Source organism: Bombus terrestris, chromosome 15 (genome assembly GCF_910591885.1).
Source record: "Bombus terrestris chromosome 15, iyBomTerr1.2, whole genome shotgun sequence".
In the NCBI taxonomy this organism is placed as follows: domain Eukaryota; kingdom Metazoa; phylum Arthropoda; class Insecta; order Hymenoptera; family Apidae; genus Bombus; species Bombus terrestris.
Window position 1 is genome coordinate 363,191 of NC_063283.1, and position 13,130 is coordinate 376,320.

Here is a 13,130-nt window from a genome sequence, read left to right on the forward strand (position 1 = left end):
GACGTTGGGGCTAGCACATTTTTATTTTTGTAGGCATGCAAAATTTATGGTTGACGAATGGCCGTTCGAGTTTTTGCCGGGAAATAGCTCGTTAATCTTTTGAATTATTCTCGCTTCCAACTTTGCTACGCTTCGCGCGTTCTCCGCGAATCGGCAATATTTTATCGCTCCATAATTGTATCTCTAAAACCTGTAAAAGTACACACGCGCACACACACACATATACCTGCAATGGGCATGTATACGGGGTACCTATATACATGTGTATATATATATATATATATATATATATACTTACGACGAGATTATAGCTACATGTTTGTCGCTGTTACGCGCATTAAATTTGAAACGTCCGATATCAAATAGTCTTGGTAGATGCCTTAACTCTTTCCCGTTATTCGTCGTTCTACGTTCGTTCTTTTGTTCGATTATTCTCGGTTTGCTAACTATTTGGGTTATCGTAATTATCTGCATTTAAATAAGATTACGCTTCTCGTAATTAACGTTCACGCAAACATAAAGATATTTGTGGGTCGTCACGCTCTCAAAAATATTTTCATTAGCGAGCTCGCGTTTGTTCGCGTTCGCTGAAGAAAGGTTTCGTCCACGCGCGAAACGGGTGCAAAGCTATTATGAAGCGATTTTCGGCAACCGTACCGCGACGGTACCTGTAATTTGAAGCTTTCCAGCAAACAAGGGTGGTATAGTTTTGACGCGCGTCCACCGAAACAATCGGGGGTCATTTTGCTAACAACGAACGAAATGTATTCGTTTGCATTGACATTCGCCAAGTCAAATAACGGGCACATGCGCGCGCGTTACGTCTGTGCGAGGAGGCCGAAATGACGGTATCACGCGATCCGTCGAGGAGACATTGAAAAAGACTATTGGCTCCGCTACTACTTACGGAGGAGTTGTTGTCACTTGATAACGTCGCTGGTCCGACGATGTCGACGGGTTCATTAAAATGCACATCTGAAAGCCGCGAAGCTTCATTCAACGCCGCCGCGTTCCCTTTATTTTACATCCAGCCCGGTTTTTCAATACGTTGCCTGTAACCTCTGTGAAGTTTTTCGTTTAAAACGTATACGAAGAAAAAATGTGTGTGCGTGTGTGTGTGTGTGTGTGTGTGTGTGTGTGTGTGTGTGTGTGTGAGAAAGAGAGAGAGAGAGACAGAGGGGCGGAGGAGACGAGTATAGGATACACAGCGAGAGGAGAGCGTGGCAAGAGCTCGAGTTAGGGAAAGGTAGTACTCAACGGCGACAAGGCTGCAACCGACACGGCAGTCTTGTAGTTTCGAAACAGCTCTCCAATTTTAATGAGACCCGTCTATTTCTCCGTGATTCTGTCTCTGTGTTATGGTCTGTCTTCGTGTAATTATATTTTGATTCCCCGAACTGCGTGGCTTCGTCTCCGCACCCCTCCTTTTTAACCGTTCGCTGCCCATCCCTTGTCACGGTTTCGAACGAAACTTTTCCTCTCTTTCTCCGGTCCTTGTCCTCGGTATGACGTCCGTCTTTCTTCACGGTATTATCTCCTTACCGTCCTTACCCTTTTCCTTCCTCTTTCGTATTTCCGGCAAGGTAGCAGAAGGTTGCTGTGAATGCTAATACGTCCACCTCTTTGACCCCCCTCCTCCTCCTCCTCCTCCTCCTCCCCCTCCCCCTCTCTCTCGCTCTTGGCTAGCATTGACTGGCCGGATCATGGTAGTCCTCCGCTTTCCTTTCCACCCTTTTCGGTCACCATTCTCTGCTCCGACAGTCGCCACGGCTGTCCTCCTTCCGGTTGCCGGCGTTCGACCAATTTGTTTTGCCCTACAGATTGAGTTACAATTCAGCGTAAACAGAAAACTACCACCTCGACTCTGTTCACGGAAACTCGCTTTACATCCCCTTTATTTTACTGGCCGCTCCATTGGCTGCCACTTCGGCATTCTTACTTAATTATCGGGTAGTTACGATACTTTGGTAACTTGCACCATCGATATTCGAGAACAATTCCTTCGTCCGTCGTTCCTTTTTCGATTCTGTAATCTCGGTTCCCAATCTCGTCGTCAGTGACGCCATAACATATTAATGAGCGCATAAAGCCGTAACTTTTCGAATCGAGAAAAGAAGATAATTAACGGTCTTAACGACCGTTTGCCGCGCGTACACAGACGCACAGTTATACGCGTGTGTGCGATTGAATTTGCATGAACCGATCGCAACTGTGGAGAGAGGGAGTGAGGAGGGGGGGGCGGAGGCGGCAGCGTTCGAAACACAATACAATTCAATGCTACAATTCACAATCAAACGGTATCGAGATGCAACGAACGGTGGAATCGTGCCTCGGCCGTCGGCATAATTTAAGCGACAAACGTATATCATTTTGTCGTTCAATTAAATGTATTAAAATATAAATCTTGATATCGGCGGTGGCCGCAGAATAGAACCAAATGAAATCATTTCCTTTCAATTGCAAGCGTTTGTGCAGTAGAGTGGATTTAAAGAGGACGCGTCCATCGATTCGCGTACGTATATATGTATATCGATGCGAACGATAACTACGAGTTTAACTCTCGCGAGCGGTTTGCTCGTTTCAGCGTATTTAACAGCAGTGTAGCAAAGGGCTCAGCTGTTGGGGTGGTTGGCACATGGGGACCATGGCACACGCCATTACAATGGCAACCAACCCCGCTACCAGCCTTCCCGCAATCTCTCTCTTCTCTCTCGACACGAGGTTCACGAGGGCTGTCTGTCCGCTCGTTCCGTTCGTTCGTCCGTACGCTCGTTCGTCCGTCTCTTCGTCTGCATGCACGGGCGTATGTTATCCCACTTTTTTTGCCACAGGGCCTCTCTACATCGACTCTTCTCTCTGTCTCTCCTACCCTCGCGAATCGATCCAGTCGGAACGCATCGCCCTTTAGCCCATTGAAAATTGCTAGAATTCGGAACAATTTGGTGTTCGAATTGACAATGGAGGAATCGTTGTTTTTAATCCGGAAAACGAAATCCTCTTTATAACAATACTCCGTTGTCCTGGAAATAATACCGCTTACCGACATCTTTACGTGCGACTTAATCGTCACCGATCGCATCCTTCGGCGGCCACTCCCGCCCTTGCTTTCCCTCCCATCCTTAAACCGATCCAACCTTAAACGTTTACCTTAAACGAATGGTAAACAGCGTCGAACAGAAGTAATCTACTATCGAGGGTAGCTTCCGTGGTGGAGACAGGATCCATTAAAATAACGAGTACGCGTATTGTTTCGACATAAATAGGCAGAAGCAGCAGTTGGCGAGAAAGAAGCGGCTGGCAATACTTTGGCAGATTCTAGACAGCGAGTGTGTGAGTGTGAACACCCTCCTAAGAAGGATTTGTACAATAGAATGGAGCAAGGCACTGGGGAAATAAGGTAATACCTACGGCTTTGTCTCGATCGAGGGCAAGAAGAGTCGCGTTGTTCGGGCAAGTAAAGGACCTCGCCTTGCACCGCCTTATTCTTCTGAAACGATGCACTTTCTCTTTCTCGCTTGTTTCTGGTCCGTGGTCGTGTCGAAAGAGAGCCCACTCGATTCATATGGCTATCGCTCTGATATGAAACTAGAATTATACGACGATGGAAGGCATAAGGAAGAAGTTTCGAGCAACGTCGATGCTTGGCTACCGGAAAATTTCGAGCCGCCGAGCACGAAGAATGGGAATTCCCATCGCGAAGACAGCAGGAGGTAGGATCTTGAGATGGGAAGCATAACCTACGATGCATTTTCTCCCGTTGTTCTAGCGGATGCGAAGTTCTTCTCAAAGCCACATCGGCCCGTCTCCGCGTCGTGCCGCTCAGATACATTCGTAGGAGAACAAGAGCCGTGAAATTATTTACCAGAAGCTTCTACACAGAATACATGGTCTTTTTGTCGAATATCTATCCTACCTTCTATGTTACGTGATTCCTCTATTCGAGAAACTAACTAATTATTACGTACTTCTTTAAATAATCTCATTCGCACCAATGATATAACGCGTTTCCACTCAATTTTAACGCGGTACTTACTAGTACTTACTAGTACTAGATGAAATTGATTGTAACAACTTGCGTAGAACGTTATGAAACGAGCAACGCGTAGTTATTACACATTACGCGATGCGTTAGAACGAAATGACTGTCTTTACGAAGATACGGAACGTTTTATGCTACTGATGTTTGATTGTACCCAATGTACAACGATATAAAACGTAGGTTCAAGTGAAAATGTCGGTTATTAACGATTGTTGCCGTTATTAGAAACGCCGAGTGATGTACGGTAACGAGGCAAAGTTTTGTAGAAAATTTGAGAGCTTCATCGTTTTAGGTTTACATACGAAGGCGATGCATAGTTGAAAGCAGGAAGATAATCGAGACAACGCGACGGAAGTATGTCGGTGTTGGGAATCTCATGGTAAAGCTCCTCTTCTGCTTCCTCGTTTGTCTTCTCCTTCTTTATATATTCACTCTTTAGTTTAGAGCAGGCTCTCTTCCTTCTCTTCTGGCTGGTCTAATGTCTTAATCTTTCGTGTGTGAAGAATTGGACTGGGCCAAATGAAATTTGCATAATCGTTAGTAGCGTGCCCTCACGAGGGGTTGTTCCGACGATCCGCTTTAGGCTCTTTTGACTCGAAGGATAGAAAACGGCCGGCATCACGATCCGCTTGATTGCTAAGGAAAACATTTTAGTTGGCATACCAACTTATTATCTCGAAGTGACGAACGCATATAATTTTGCGCAGCATCGGAAGAGGGTAAAGCGAAACAGACAGACAGAGAGAGAGAGAGAGAGAGAGAGAGAGGAAGAGAGAGAGAGAGGATGACAGGGGGCAGTGGAGGGGGGTATAGGCGTTTGTAAAATAAACATTTGGTTGGTTTATTCTTCTATTCGGCGCACACGCATTCAATATCTCGAATCGTCTCGAATTCGATAATAAATCGCAAACGGAATATCGAATACTTTTAATAATCGAATCGTTCGACTCGAATAAAGGGAGAATACTCGGCGACACTCCAACTATATCTAAATTGTAAATGTCGTTAAACTGTAGCTCTTAGTCGTCGTTAGAGATGCATCGTTGAAGCTACAAGCTGTAGGAGCAATATGGGCGCTGGTAAATTACAAGGGTTTGCATTCAGGCCAACGTTTGCAGCTATCCAGTTACTTTCAATTGGTTAAAGTATCCAAGAATTGCTGCAGTGTCCCCGATCGATCTTTAATAAGCGTCTCCTTCGGATAAGGATCCAGGGTGGTGTATATAGGGGAAGGGCCTTGAAGTTACCGAGGTGTAGGGAAGGAGGAGTATAGGAATAACGTAGAACGCGTTGGCTAGGTCAGGAGGTTCAGGAGCCACCGGAGCCGATAAGGGCTTGCCAGCCATGCCCGTTAACGACTATGTAAATTGACGGGTCTATTTATTCTAGTCATCGTATCGAAACTCCGTCGGATGAAAACATCAGGCTCCAATTTCTCAGAATCGCACTTCCGTCTGCGCACCATCGAGCAACCGCGTGTTTTACCGGTCTTTTCTAATACATCGTTTCCGATTTATCTCTTTCGACGTTCGGATTAGACGATACGTCTATGAGTAATTATAATTTGCCCCATCTTTCGAGCGTTATACTCGTCTTTTTTTTTTCTAGATCGACGTGATGTACACGTTTTACGTTCGAGTGAAATCGCAAATAACTTTAGTGGCCGCGAAATTGCTTCTTCGACGGATACTCGATAAGAGAGTGGGCTATCATAACGCGCTGTCCGACCATTTTATTGCAATGCTAAAGTAGGTATTGATCCGAATCCAAGAGAATCACGAACTAAGGTGCTCGACGACCATCGATCCGTCGTGGAGAAAGAGGAGGAGGAGGTGAAGGAGAAAGAGGAGGAGGGTAATCATTTTCCGTGTCCTCCTGCTTCTCCTCCTCTTCCGTCGGTTATCCGAATTGGGTTCGAGGGGGTCTCGTAGCAAAGTTGGGGACTAGGAGAGGACACAAACACCTCCTTTCGGGTGTCGAGAAGGAGAAGGGATCGGTAGGCCCCGGGTGGCGCAGAGAAGCGAAGGAGATCGAAGGAAGGAGAAGAGAGACGGAAAGAGAAAACGGGGGAAAGTACGAGACGGAGAGAGAATTGCTTTCTCTCTCAGTTTGGAATGAGAGGATGCATGAGAGACTGCTCCAGACCGTGGAGAGAGCGGAGCGAGGGTGCTGCCTTGGGGTTCATTATTCAGGGCTATTGATTTCCATCCACCTCCTACCATCAGCCCACCCAACACCACCAACGACCAAGAGCAAACGAGAAAGAACAAGCGAGATGGGATCAGAAAGAGATTGACGGGCGGCCGTTCTCTTTCTTTCTTTCTTTCTTCCCTTTCCTTTCCTTTCCTTTCCTTTCCTTTCCTTCCCTTTCCTTTTCTTTCCCTTCCCTTCCCTTTCCTTCCCTTCCCTTCCCTTCCTTTCCCTTCTCTTCTGTTCCACTCTTTCTGTATCCCCCTATTTGTCTCTTTTGGTTCTCGCTCTCGTTTGCTCTCCTTGACTGTTCTATTCCTACTGCATCAACCTACATACTAACTGACATGCACTTAAACCAGCTACTCTACGTACAAGGAGTAGGAAACTCGTAGCATCAATTGCTATCTTCCCCGAGTAATTCGACTATTTCGTTCTGAGAACGGTATATCGATGATATCTTCGATAAAGTAACATTTCCCTTGTGTTATCGGTTTCAATAAGAAAACTATCAATACACAACCGCGTTCCCGAATGAAATAAATAGAGTTCTTATTTATCTTAATATCTAAATTTCGAAATCCATGAAACCTGTCCAACCAGGGAGAAACGCGATTACCCGTTAATATTTATTATTCGATCCATTTCTGACTAAATGATACAAACTTATCCAGCTAACTACGCTTGCTGTCTTTCGTTTAAATCATACCATTTTTTTTTTTTTTTTTTTTTTTTATCGTCTGCCGTTGTTAATAAAGAAGAAATCCATCGATACTCGTCTGAAATCTATAAGATTTTCATTCGTGCTAATATCCACATTTAAAAATCCACGAAAACTCTCGGTATCGTCTCACCGATCCTTCGTCTTGGATTTGTCGATTTCTCTGTCGTCTTCTGTGGAGTTAACAGAGTTAGGCCACAACTTCCGTCGAAACTTTCTACCCGTAACGACGGTCCGAAGGAACTTGCGAGCTTTCTCTTTGAAATCCCTTGCTCGCGGTTTTCCGTCTGTGAGAAATCACCTTAAGGATCATGGGTATCACCGCGAGAGGGATACTCGTACGATCTTTATCCAGCATTCGATTTTCGTGAACACGCGCAAAAAGATATGTAGTTAAGAGCAAGACGATATGGAAGCATCAGGAAAAGCGTAATTGATACTAATTGCAAATCGTTCGTTCTTCCTGTTTCGATTTGTTATTTCGATTAAAAAGCAATAAACGTACGGAATATAGCTTTCGTTGGAAATATTCCATTGGAAAAATGCACGAGTTCATAAAGAGCGATGAAACGTTGACAGAATGTTGTTTTAACGATGATTTATGGAGCGTGATCAAGAGTTCTTTGGTAGAGTTTACCTCGCTTTTCATTTTAATTCTACAAACGTCATGTACATTTTAGAGAGGTACCGCGTGGTTAGGAATAAAAGAATTGTTATACAGGCTTTACGTTGAAATCATTTATGACGTTGATCTATCGTTATCGGTGAAACGGAAACCTTTTCTACGTGCATGATACTGCTGGTTGAATTTTTTGTTGCACATAAAGTCAGTAGTCAGAGGTATCGTTTGAAAACGCGTTTAATTTATTACCATCGCATCTTAAAATAACGTTGAACGTCTCGTTGACTCGTGTTGGAAAATATTTGCTTTTGTTATTTAGCAAGGTAAGAAGTTTGAAATACACGCGCTTGTGTCTGATTGTCGCGTTAAGTTGATAAGAAGCTACTCGTAAAATCGAAATCCGTTACTTTCCGACATAACTTGGTGCGATTCGTATTCGTGCGAACAAAGAGATACGTTTCGATAGGAAGGGAAATAAAAATCGGTATGGCGATTATCGTATCGGGCCGTATCAACCGATTACTATTCGCACAATATTCACGTAAAATGGGTGTCCTGGTTCTATCCGTAAGGTTGGTCCGGCGCAACCGTTTGACCTCTTTGACCGTGTCCAACGTTGCGTAACGTAAAACTCCATTAGGTGTTAGCTCCTCCGTTGACGGTTAAACCGTTACTCGGTCTCTGGTCGTAGGTAGAAACGAGTGGAGTGGAGTGGAGTGGAGTGGAGTCGAATCGTCGACGTAGACCAATGGTACATATATGCGACCGGTGGTATACCGGCGCGGCATAGAGAGAGGTATACCGCTGGAGCGGTGGTGTATCTATAGGGATTGCAGCGCCGCAGGCGCCGGCGCGAAACGCTCGCTCGCGAGACCACCTCCGCGTGGTAGGCTCATGACGTCAGCTATCCTCAGTGTGCGGAGAGCGACCGCAGTGTACACCATCTCCACGTTTTGGCAAAGAAGGCAGCAGCAGCATCGTTGCTGAGCGTTGCTGAGTTCTCTCACGTCGTACCGATCAGCTGGACGAGCATAGTGTCGTTTGTCACGCACCCCTTTCCTACCTTCTCGTTCAGGTTGTTCCTCGCCGCGATACCAGACTTTGTCGATCACACGCGTGTTAAACACGCGAACTCTGGTCGCGGTGGTAGACCGAGTGCGTCGATTTGAAACGAAAACAAAAAGGATCGAGTTTACTTCGCGCGGCTGACGAACCAGGCTGGCTGGTGTCCTTTCGTTGTTTCGATCGACAAGGTAACGAATCCCTTTCTTGATGAGTACGACGACGCCGTCAACAATCACGGTCGGTAGCCACGCGGTTGACGCTCTCACCGCCGGTACCAGCATCTCCGAAGGGGCTGACACCTAGCACGAGGAGCGTCTGCTGCGGAGCTAGCGGAGGAGGAACGATTCCGGGGGGACCATCTTCCCTTCTATCGTGATATAGTGCTGTTGTGCTTGTTGTTGTTGTTGTTGTTATTATTGATATTTGATGATACACGTGCTCAGGTGTCGCGAGTACTGACTACGCGGCTTACAATTTCAGATTGTCTTTTTAACGCGTCGTATAAAGATCTAATTTTACTAGTTGTTCTTCCGGTTTTAAAGTGTCGTTCTATGATCGGAGTGTTTTACGATCCAAGTCGGAGGACGGGAGTATCAACGACGTTCCAACTTCTTTCGAGATCGGCCAAACGATTTCAAGGTTTGACAGATTTCGTTTAGTCGGGCTGATCGTCTACGCGAGGTCGACGACACGTGGATCCGAATCCGATCGTTCCTAGCTCACGTGGTCGTCGAACAACTACCGGCGACACCCTGATAGTGGCGCTTTCGCGATACTCACGGATGTTCCTCACGTTAAAAAGAGCTGCTCGTGATCAGTTTCAAAGTTGCCGGCTACCTGTGTGCCTGTTGAATTTTTATTGATGTTCTATAGCAACGTTGTAACATCGAACGTGATTCGGTGAGTGCCCGGCCGAGTGAAAAGAACGAAACCAAGAGGAAAGAAAAGCGAGATTTTCCTTGTCAAACGATATTTCCATTCTACTGTCGAGGAATTGAAACGCGTGTGTGTGTTACTTTCATGTCGCGAATAGAAGGAGAGGGATGACGGTGCATCGTCGTTGTGCTGCAGACACCGTCGAAAAGGACGAAGAAGGCTCGTGAATTGCTTAAACGACGATCATCAGTGCTATAACCAGACACTAGTACCGCGTCGTTGTTTGCGAGATTCTTCGTAGGATTTTTCGGATCCGCAAACACGCGGAATTAACCAGGCAGCGTGGAGCGCTCGGCGATCGTGTGGCCGCGCGCCGCGGACCTCTACCTTTACCAACCAGGTACATCAATTTTCTTTTACGAAACGGACCTTTTCGTCGGATACTCCTCTTTGCATCCATTTTTCGCTAGAAAATTTCCAACTCTATTCCGATGTTCCGCGAGAACCATACCAGCAAGTATGCCATCACGAGTGTATTTTCTTACGATTGATATTTTCGTTGATGTTTTCCGTTCAGTTCGACCTACGGAGAGTTTCACTTTTCAGGGATTCTGGGAAAGCTCGCACTTTGCGATAAAATTTAGATCGACGATTATTGGAAACTTTTCTTTTAACCCGCCGTTCGAAAGTTACGATATCCGTAGCGTCGAATTCGAACGAACAATTTATGCGACGAATTGGCATAGAAAGCCGCGTCGTCTAAATGTTGCTATTTTTAGTCTCGCAACTAGTTTGTCGAGCAGGTATCAAGCGATCGATCGATTATGAGGAAAAAACATTGCGATACACGGTGGCAAGTATCCGAGCAGGGAATCTGCTATGTGCAGTCACAAATATCTTCTCCCTCTCCCTCTCTTCCTCCCTCTCTCTTTCTTTATGTTTTACATCTTTCCTCTGATATACTCATACTTGCATCGTTAAATATCAATCGTCGTATCCCTACGATCGCTGTCTTATCTCACCAGTTTCTATCGCAAAGGATGCTGTTTGTGCAAGTTGTTATAAATTATAAATAAACAGGTGGAAGTAAATAGAAAAGGATACAAAACGTAAAATAGAAATAATTCGTCGTTGGTTAGCTAGAATGTCTTCGGCATTCGTCAGTCCGAATGTCACATTTTTCGCACTCGCAATAAGATGAGAATGCGCAGCTTCCAAAAAGATAGCAAAGAGCTTCTTATGGTATGCCGAGGCATTCTTCAGTGCCTAAGCAACGAGCTTTCGTCGCATCGAGCGAGGGTGCATTCTTGTGCCACTACTGGATCTCCCAAGCATATCCCAAGTATGCTCAATAGGATTCATATCCGGTGACAAAGGGCGTGCTATTTTTCCGTGACGTCGCGCGTACCCTTACTTGCTCTTTTTTCTTCGCGAAACTCATCTTGCGAAACTTGGGAATGTTGCATATTGAATGGATATCCTTGGTACACGTGTTCGTCGTATTCTAAGCTATCGCGCGATCGTACAGTGACGGAATCTTTAAAAATGTAAACGTCGTTCGAACACTTGTAGCCTACGACTCTAGCGGCATGACAGAATTTATGTGCCAAAGGGAACGATCTGATCTTAATGGAATCTTTACTATGTTTTATAAAAAGGAACTCTTCGGGTACGTGAACGATAAGTTGATAAGCTTTGTTAGTCTGTTCAAATCGGAATCTGCTTGATCTATATCGAGCCATCTATACGAAGCATTACTTCAACGATAGAAAACTTTATGCAACGTTGCATAAAGTTGTGAACAACTATGATATTAAAAGTTGTGGCTAATGTAATTAACGATTATTGATAGATAAAAGTATTTGACCTATATATAATTATTTAATTAAGGAAGCTATACGTTTTACGATAAAATTCTTTATCGAAAATATATGCTAATTTCTATGCATATCGGCGAATATATTTTTCATCGTAATGATACGCAAGATATTCCCTTCTTCGCAAAAGATAATTCGCGACGCGTAAGTACCGTTTATCCGTGGTTATAACAGATTCTTGCAGAGGAAGCGGTGCCAGAGTCGATCACCGAGGAATCAAACGAGTCGTAGAGGAAGGCGATTAAATTTTTGCGTGTTCGTGGTCGCGCACGGGTCTATAGCCGGTGCCACTTGAGTTTTGGTTTTGGCAGCGCTTCCAAGAGTGTTTCTCCCTTGTATTTGCAATCGAGGCAGGTTACAGCCTGACCCGAATCTTTAAGCCAGACCACGGTCACGGGATGCCCCGACTAGCAAGCACGTAGTAACCTACACGCCAGGCTGTGCCAGGAGCGTCTTCCTACCTCTCTCTTTATTTCTTTCTTTTCCTTGGCTCCTGCCTAAAACTTTTCCCCTATCCGGTCCCCTTCTCTTTCCTTTGGGTTTCACAGGGATACGCTCGACATAGGACCACAGAGATTCGATATTATACTAGTCGAAACAATATTTGTTATCTGCATCGGATGTAGAAAGGAACTTGCGAAGTAAAGATTCCACCAGCTGAAACTTTTGTAACAGCAACAGAAATTTTCTTTCAATTTCTTCTAGCAAACGAGAAAGGTGTACGTTCTGTGAGAAGTATCTGTGAAAATCGTATTCTACTGTATGTAGGTAAAAGGGATACTATGGTAGAAGTGTTTGATGAAACAAAACTCGCGCGTGTTTGTGTGTCCGAGAGAGAAAGCTATCTTATTCCTAACTGGCTTGATAACAGAATTTGTACGGTGCTGCGTTTGTCTATTTTTATCTTAATAAATTCTGGTGTAACGCCTGAAGGGGTTCCTTAGTATTCCGGACACATTTCGAACGCGATGTTGGTAAAGAGTCGCACTTGTTGGCGTCCAGGGACACGAAGATGTTGGACGTGGGACACGGAGGAGTCGGCGAAGAATCGGTGGTAGTAGCAGGGTGAGGATCGCACTCGCAGGGACACTGGAAAGCGAAGCGAGTGCGCAGTGGTCAACTCGGACGGTCCCCCGGGAGATTTCTGGACCGCAGTTCTAAATCAGGTTTCATTCCCTCGGCGAGTCTCCGGCGCCTCAACCCCTTCGCTTCGTCGAACCAGGTTCCGATATACCGTACAAAACGAACCAACAGTACGCTACAATTCCTTTTTTCTGCGCCCGGCAATTTTCTCCTACGTGCCGGATAGCATCGAGCGCGTACCCGGAAAATAACCCGAAATGAGAAAATACTCTAACAGCATGAGGTACACGTTCGGAGATAGGAAAGAGGCACTGGTAAATTTCTGCCGTTCCAGTTCAATTTTTCGAAATCGACCGGAGAAGATCGTCGTTGGAGCGAAATGGCGTCTGTCGAAGTATCATATCGTGTGTGAACGTGTTAAGTCGAAGGTAACGAGTCGACGATAGGGGAAGCAGGCTGAAGGGGACGATCGTTCGACCGAGAGATCTGCACTAGGCACATGCATTATCGTAAACGATATCGCCCTCAGCCAGACGCGGGTTACACACATTTACGCCCTTTACGCGCTTGTATGTGTACGCGTGAGGTGAAACAACCACACGTATTTACTTACGTACTGCGTATGTGATAGAGAAACTTAGAGAGAGAGAGAGAGAG

General features: G+C 45.3%; 1 protein-coding gene across 6 annotated transcripts in view; it reads left to right on the forward strand.

Annotated features, from left to right (window-relative positions):
* LOC100644981 (CUGBP Elav-like family member 4) overlaps nt 1-13,130 on the forward strand; it is a 594,520-nt gene that overhangs the window by 42,832 nt on the left and 538,558 nt on the right. For 4 of the 6 annotated variants that reach the window (XM_048412816.1, XM_048412810.1, XM_048412821.1 and 1 more), the window contains exon 1: nt 8,484-9,913. The exons of the other annotated variants lie outside the window; for them this stretch is intronic. The gene's annotated coding sequence lies outside the window, so the exon portion shown is untranslated. Of the gene's footprint in view, nt 1-8,483; nt 9,914-13,130 lie in introns of those variants that run through there. 6 annotated transcript variants of the gene reach the window in all.